General features: G+C 41.8%; 1 long non-coding RNA gene across 1 annotated transcript; it reads right to left on the bottom strand.

Moving 5' to 3' along the window:
• Nucleotides 1–1,495: 1,495 nt before the first annotated feature.
• On the bottom strand, nt 1,496–2,339 carry LOC146679777 (uncharacterized). Its single transcript, XR_014918625.1, has 3 exons — nt 2,227–2,339; nt 1,874–1,936; nt 1,496–1,743 (listed from the first exon to the last, which is right to left on the bottom strand). It is a non-coding gene; the product is annotated as an uncharacterized LOC146679777 (long non-coding RNA).
• Between the last annotated feature and the right edge of the window lie 6,001 nt (nt 2,340–8,340).

Raw genomic sequence — 8,340 nt, 5'->3', positions numbered from 1 at the left:
TGACATAAAGTCATCTTGAGCCACAAACAACATTCGTGTAGCAAGATACAAGCCGCAATCAGTTTTTGGCAGCGACTTTTATATAACCTTTATTTATGCAGTAAAAAAAAATCTCATTAACATTAAAAATGTATTTTGTAAGAGTAAGTTGCCCAACAGGACAGCAGAAATGGCAGCAAATATTACAATAGTTCTGTAAAAATATTTTAAGTGGGGATAAAGGACCGGATTGGTTATAATGTAAGTACAAGTTGTAAAGATACTTAAAAAATAGATAATTTTTTAATTCTTTATGTAACCCCTTTGTATCCCCTGTTCACCGACGTCTATTTACGAACATACGTAAAGATATTACACATAAAAAATACACAGAAACACTGGAAATCAGTTTTTGGCAGACAATCACTTTTTGGCACAACACCGGCCCACCAAAAATGTGACGTCATTCATGGATAAAACCGCAAAGGATTCTGGGAACTTTTGGCAAGCGGTACTAGCGCATACAGGCTTTCAATTGAACTCAGTTACACAGCGATAAAAAGAAACACAAAAAATGGCAAGAAGCTAATTAACATTAAAAATGTATTTTGTAAGAAGTAGTTGGACAGCAGAAATGGCTCAAATATTACAATTATTTTTCCACTACTAATTAATTACCGTTGAGCTCAAAGGTTATATTAATACACGGTTAACGAATGTGTACTTATGACGACGATTTGTGAGACGAACAAAGGTAAACTTACGTTTGTTTGTACGATGGTCTTTCGGTGCATTTCAAGGTCCTGTACCCATCCGTCGGTAAACTGTACCTGGGCTTGTTGCAGTGACCTGAAGTTACTAAACTTCATGAGTGTATGCACTCACTCCAAGAACCGTATAATTATAAATCTGAGCGTGGCGAAAGTTGGGCAGCACGCTAACGTCTTTTGTCCCTCTGTGTGCTCGTAAGGGTCTGACCCTTTCATTCCTTTGATTTTTCCTCGTATCTTTTCTTTGTCTTTTCGTCGAGTCTGTCTTTGTACGGACCGGCATTGTTCTCCGTCGTTTTGTACATTCCTTTTTTGTGCGGCAAAGAAAAAACAAGAAGGTATTGGAACCGGAGAATGAACGTTTTGCGGTGCTGCAATTGCAAATGCTTGTATTTGATGCGGTACTTGGATTGTTTTGCCAGGAGTTCCCGGCATGCAATGCGCAAAGTCACGTGGTCTGTCAATCGCTATAGGAAAAACCATAAAGCCTTTGCATGAAAACAACTGCTTTGATGTACACTGCCTTGTTGGTATATATGTATCAATCTAATAAAGTTAAACCTACACCATTCTCCCTATTCGGGATTTTAAACAGTACATAGCGGAAACAAAAAGACTGCTTGGTAGAGTTAACCTCCTGAACTATCTACAACACATGGTGGAAACCTGAAATTAAGACCAAGAACACTAGAGGTGAGACATGATCATTAATTAATATTAAAATTAATAAATGACAGATTTAGGGATATTTTCATAAAGTATTTATTTACCAAAACAATAGAAAACAGAATGGTAGCACAATATATTTTGTTAACACAGCAACCTTTAAATATGAAAGGAGACAGAGAAAGAAAGGTGAGAAAGAAGAATAAGAATAACACTTAATTGAGTTTTTGATGGCATTTTACACACAGTACTAATACAGTATCTAGAAAATATGGGAAAATACTGGCATCATATACAGTACTTACTTCTGAAGAAATTATATGGGACCCTGAAAAACAGGACACAAGTGAAAGGACAAAGAACTGTGAATGGCAATTGATGGACTTGCTCAGATGATCACAGTACTGGCATCTTTATTCCAGAAAGGAATTAGAGAAATCATATACACTAGTACTTACGTTGATGAACTTAAAAAGTTGAATGGTCTCGAACCTCTTAAACAAACAATGTATGATCAGACCCTGACAAACAGGACAGAAAGGAATAAAGATTAGATGAATATTAAAATCTATAAAGGACCGATTATAATTGAATTGTATCACCAAAGACTATTCACTCATCAATAAAAGGTCACCTACAACACTTCCACAGCAGCAACACTGAACATATCTTAAGACATGGAAACCTTTATGAAGTGAAAGGACAGTGAAGGTTGAGAAAGAATTGTACTTAATAGATTTTTTCAGACGATGACAGTACTGGTATGCTTACTCTAGAAAAATGGTTGAATCATATTCCATATAGTACTTACTTAAAATGAACACACTTCAGTCCTCCTAAAATGACTGACAGCATCTGAAATGAAACAATGACAGATTAAGACTGTAAGAATATATGTTTATAAATGCCTAATACTCCAATCTCATATTTATTCTATCTATTAAGATGGACAAATTCTAAGCATTTACCAATCACTTGACTTGTTTGAAGTGAAGGTAGATACTAAATGTATTCATTTAGGCAATAACAATAAAGCTGAATCTAATATTAACAATAGATAATTAGGAATGTTTTGCTCATTTTTATTTCACCTCACCAGGTTACAAAAGGAGCTTTCTCAGCAGGTCACTCTTCTCAGCTACCCTGTCAATGACCATGTCAGAGTCCAATGACATGAGAATGTCCTTTTCAGTGGCCATCAGCATAAACATCTCCAGCTTGTTTGCAGACAGGCTGCTTCGGAGTCTGCTTTTAATGAACTTGAGTGTAGAGAACGTTCTTTCACAGGCAACCTGAGTGAGGGAGAGGGTCAGCAGGTACTTGTATGCCAGCCCAAGGAGACGATAGGCATCAGACAGCATGTTGAACCGCCTGAGTATTTGATAGCAGCACAGTGGGCAATTTTTGCAAGAACCACAGCTTTCGGTCACAATTTCACTTTCTTCGTCCCATTCTTCAGATCTGTCCTTTGCTGTTCTGGTCGTGTACTCATCTACATGTGATGTCTTAAGCCTTTCCCACTGTTCAGCAAAACGTTTCAGTTCTGACTGAAGGTTATTAACTGTAGCCCTGCTGTCAAATTTAAGTAGACAGGCGCTGAGGTTCTGAAATGCATTACTTGGAAGAGAAACTGTTCTGACCTGGCTAAACTTCCTGGGGTCCAACCATGCCAAATCGGCAAGAAGAGGGCCATGTATGACAAATCGTCTGTGGATTGCTTCAATAACTGTGTCCAGGATGATGTTGTGCACTTTCACCTCATATGATTTCTCAGCATTGATTTGCAACTCATCTTCAGGCATCTCTCCGGCCATGCCTTTTCTCCTTTTGGCTCTCTTTTTAGGTAGTTCAGCCTCCACTTCCATGTCTGTGTTGTTCTCCCTCTCCTCTAGTTTTTGATTTGTCTGTTTCACAAATGTGTCTGCAGCTGTCTTCACAGTTGGAAAGTCCCTGGCAATACTTTTGAGGCCATCTTGTGTGGCAGTCACCATATGATGGGCAGAGAGAATGTCCATCCCCTTTGACTGGAGGTACTTTGACAGAGGAGTTGTTGCTCAAACACTCTAAGAAATATCTGTGCTGTTAACACAGTTTCATGCTTCAAGAGACACTCTTTAAAGCCTCGTGCTTTGGCACAAACAGCTGGCTTTTCTTTTTCCCTCTTTTCAATGGCTTCCATCGTCAGCACTACATCAACGAAGAGGCCATCATCTGGTTTTCCAAAATGTCCAAAGATTTTCTGGAGGGCATCATGCTTGGCCCACCACCGTGTCTCACCTATTGGACTGAGGCGTCTGTGTCTTGTGTTTTCGGTTTGTTTCTCCCACAGATTAACCCTGTGATGGGACTCCTTGATGAACACAGCTATGTCATTAAGTAAATTAAAGAGTGATCCACTTTCAATGACACTTTGTGTTGTGTCAGCAATCACAAGATTAAGTATGTGTGCATAGCACCACACATGCACATGAGTTGGAGACTGGGCAGTCATGAGTGCTGAAAAGCCTTTGTACTGGCCCTGCATATTTGAAGCACCATCTGTTGCATTCCCAATGCACATGGCCTTGTCTAGATTCAGATGCTCTAAAACTCCGGAAAGCAAGTTTACAAAGTACTGCCCCGTGGATGCTTCGCACCTCACTATGGAGACAAGCCTCTCCTGCACAGACTCAGTAACATACCTGATGATTACTGAACACTGATCATAACCTGTGATGTCTTGGGTTGTGTCTAGCTGAACAGAAAACATCCCAGCTTTCTGGACATCACTGGCGATGCTCTCTTGAAGGAGATGGCCAAGTGCATCAATCACTGAGTTGACAGTTGTTTTGGAGAGTAGGGTGATGAGAGATCCTCTACCTCTTGATCCACTGGTCTGATGCAACTTCTTGCTTTTTTCAATGCAGTCATTCAAATGTTCTCCAAGGCACATATCATACTTGCCTAATAACACAATCAGTTCCAGAAAGTTACCATGATCGATGGTGTTATCACCTAAAATGTATGCAGCCTCATTCTCCACATGCCTATAGCTGAGTCCCCTCTTCCCAAGTACTTTGATCACATCCACTATACGCTCTAAAACTTGCCGTCTCTTTTTCACTTGTGCTCTGTGAGCTGACAACTGACTGCCAGCAAACAAGCTCCTGATGTTGCCTTTTGAGCACCTTAAGAAAAAAGCTTCAGCACAGGTCTGGTGTGTATTGCTCTTTTCATGCTCCTCTGTGCGCAGATGTATATGTCGCCAGTCACTCATGCCTGTTATAAATGTGCTGGTGTCAGTCAGCCTTGCAAATGCCAGACACACAAAGCAGAACAATAAATGGCGTTCTTTGCAATAAGTAAGCCACTTCCTGTTGGTGCCATCTTTACAGCTGAACACCCTCATCACAACTGCACTGCTACTGTTCTGCTGTGGGTGGTAATCTAAGAAGGCCTGTAATATGGCAGGTTCAGGGCGAGCAAAGTAATCGATGCCCTGGCTCTCACTCTCCTGCTCTTCCATCTCTCTCTCTCTTGCTCTTCCATCTCACTCTCCTGCTCTTCCATCTCTCTCTCTTGCTCTTCCATCTCTCTCTCTTGCTCTTCCATCTCACTCTCCTGCTCTTCCATCTCACTCTCCTGCTCTTCCATCTCTCTCTCTCTTGCTCTTCCATCTCTCTCTCTTGCTCTTCCATCTCTCTCTCTTGCTCTTCCATCTCTCTCTCCTGCTCTTCCATCTCTCTCTCTTGCTCTTCCATCTCTCTCTCTTGCTCTTCCATCTCTCTCTCCTGCTCTTCCATCCCTCTCTCTTGCTCTTCCATCTCTCTCTCTTGCTCTTCCATGTCTCTCTCTTGCTCTTCCATCTCTCTCTCCTGCTCTTCCATCTCCCTCTCTTGCTCTTCCATCTCTCTCTCTTGCTCTTCCATCTCTCTCTCTTGCTCTTCCATCTCTCTCTCTTGCTCTTCCATCTCTCTCTCTTGCTCTTCCATCTCTCTCTTGCTCTTCCATCTCTCTCTCCTGCTCTTCCATCTCTCTCTCTTGCTCTTCCATCTCCCTCTCTTGCTCTTCCATCTCTCTCTCCTGCTGCTCCATCTCTCTCTCCTGCTCTTCCATCTCTCTCTCTTGCTCTTCCATCTCTCTCTCTTGCTCTTCCATCTCTCTCTCTTGCTCTTCCATCTCTCTCTCTTGCTCTTCCATCTCCCTCTCTTGCTCTTCCATCTCTCTCTCCTGCTGCTCCATCTCTCTCTCCTGCTCTTCCATCTCTCTCTCTTGCTCTTCCATCTCTCTCTCTTGCTCTTCCATCTCTCTCTCTTGCTCTCCCATCTCTCTCTCTTGCTCTTCCATCTCTCTCTCCTGCTCTTCCATCTCTCTCTCCTGCTCTTCCATCTCTCTCTCTTGCTCTTCCATCTCTCTCTCCTGCTCTTCCATCTCTCTCTCCTGCTCTTCCATCTCTCTCTCCTGCTCTTCCATCTCTCTCTCTTGCTCTTCCATCTCTCTCTCCTGCTGCTCCATCTCTCTCTCCTGCTCTTCCATCTCTCTCTCTTGCTCTTCCATCTCTCTCTCTTGCTCTTCCATATCTCTCTCTTGCTCTTCCATCTCTCTCTCTTGCTCTTCCATCTCTCTCTCTTGCTCTTCCATCTCTCTCTCTTGCTCTTCCATCTCCCTCTCTTGCTCTTCCATCTCTCTCTCCTGCTGCTCCATCTCTCTCTCCTGCTCTTCCATCTCTCTCTCCTGCTCTTCCATCTCTCTCTCTTGCTCTCCCATCTCTCTCTCTTGCTCTTCCATCTCTCTCTCCTGCTCTTCCATCTCTCTCTCCTGCTCTTCCATCTCTCTCTCCTGCTCTTCCATCTCTCTCTCTTCCTCTTCCATCTCTCTCTCCTGCTCTTCCATCTCTCTCTCCTGCTCTTCCATCTCTCTCTCTTGCTCTTCCATCTCTCTCTCTTGCTCCATCTCTCTCTGCTGCTCTTCTGTCTCCTCTGTCACAGACTTCTCCACTTTTGATGATAAATCAGCTGGTGCAACATGGATTGGCACAATTTGTTAAGATTTTGAGAAGTTTGAGAAACTAACCTTAAGCATAAAATAAAATTTACTATCAGTAACTTCATAGCACCCGCCCAGCAGTATATAAACTCCGTCATGCTAGTTACGCTGTACGAGTTATTCTAAGCGACTGTATAAAGTCACCACAACGAAAACAAACTACAACTAAAATTAGTTTCTATCTGACACAGATAGACAGCAGGTCATAACTTCTTGCCTGAAGTTCAGTTCCTCTGCCACTATGACCGGCGGCCGCCTCGCGTCTCTCCTCCTCCTGCCTCCCCTTTCCTTCATCCACCTGCTGGCCTCCACCACTTGCTGATCTTGCTAAATCTATGGAAGCTGTGCCATAGCTACCACCAAACAATTCAGTAATTTTCACACATTTGGCAGCGTCTGCCTGAAGGGCTTGTTTCTTTTTGGCCCTAATTTTTTCGGCACCACCTTTCCTTTTTTTGTTCTCCATTTTCTTTAGTTCGTCTATAAGATTGCTAAACAAGGGGGAGGGTGCATCCGACCTCCTCGGCTGTAATTGGTCCAGCCCAGAGTCGATCATGACCAATTGGCCAATCCAACGCCTTTCATTGTTTATACCCTTCCCAATCGGTCGGCCCATAAAAAAAAAAAAATCGCCAGCGGCCCACCGGGCAAGTGTATGCCTGATGGCCAGTCCAGCTATGAGGGCAGGGCTGTGTTGGTCTGAGACTGTAGACATTAAAAAGTCCACAGGAGAGATGGTAGCTGATTAAACAAGTGTCATGAGATAATAACAAAATGCAAAGATTGGTGACAGCGCTTGGAACCATAAGGCAACAAAAAACTGTGAGAAATAATTTAGGCTCTGCCTGTGAATCACTCTTTGCTTCTCTTCTTCCTTCCATCCCATCATTTCATATATCACTCTGCACTTGCTGTCTATGTGAGAACAAGGCACAACTTGCTATTGCAATAAACTATAATCTAATTATCCACACCTAACAACTCTTGCACTTAATCTATAATAAAATGATGACAGAAAAATGTTATAGCACTGCCTTTAGTAGCCTCACACAGCTCCTACTGTTTCCTCCTCATGTCCTTACCAGCCATGTCTGGACAATGTTATATCATGAGTAATATTTTTTTTAAAAAATCCATCTAAATAAAACACACACATGCACACACACACACAGTGACATTTCAGACCTTCTTCAGAATACTGTATATACTATGGGCATCATGGTGCTGATCCAGAATCCTTACATTATTATTCATTACTAGAGCTACAATAATAAAGCAAAGAGGAGGGGGAAGTAATAAATATGAAATAATGTATTTATGATGATTCCATGTGTTTCACTATCCACTCTGTGCAGGGCAAAGCTTATTAGGCAAGGCAAGGCAAGGCAAGTTTATTTGTATAGCACAATTCAACAGCAAGGTGATTCAAAGTGCTTTACAGAGACATTAGAAACAAAAACAAATAAAAAGCATGATTTAAAATTGATTAAAACAAGCAAATAAACTAACTAACTAATTAACAAACAAACAAACAAAACAGTATATAAAATCAAAACAGATAAAATCAGAACAGTAGATAAAATCAGTAGTTAAATGTAAGTTTTGAAATTTAAGCTTAAAAGTGTGGATTTGGTGCTTTATTCAAATGCAGCTGAGAACAGGTGAGTCTTCAACCTGGATTTAAATAAACTGAGTGTTTCAGCTGATCTGAGGCTTTCTGGGAGTTTGTTCCAGATATAAGGAGCATAAAAGCTGAATGCAGCTTCTCCGTGTCTGGTTCTGACTCTGGGAACTGATAAAAGACCGGATCCAGATGACCTGAGGGATCTGGAAGGTTCATACTGGGTCAGGAGGTCATTGATGTATTTTGGTCCTAAACCATTCAGAGCTTTATAGACCA

Source organism: Copadichromis virginalis, unplaced genomic scaffold, assembly GCF_057382275.1.
Source record: "Copadichromis virginalis isolate Kocher_CV1m ecotype Utaka unplaced genomic scaffold, C_Virginalis_male_GT1.1 unmapped_scaffold_1, whole genome shotgun sequence".
In the NCBI taxonomy this organism is placed as follows: Eukaryota; Metazoa; Chordata; class Actinopteri; order Cichliformes; family Cichlidae; genus Copadichromis; species Copadichromis virginalis.
Note: the sequence above shows the minus strand (reverse complement) of the source record. Positions and strands in the feature narration are given on the sequence as shown.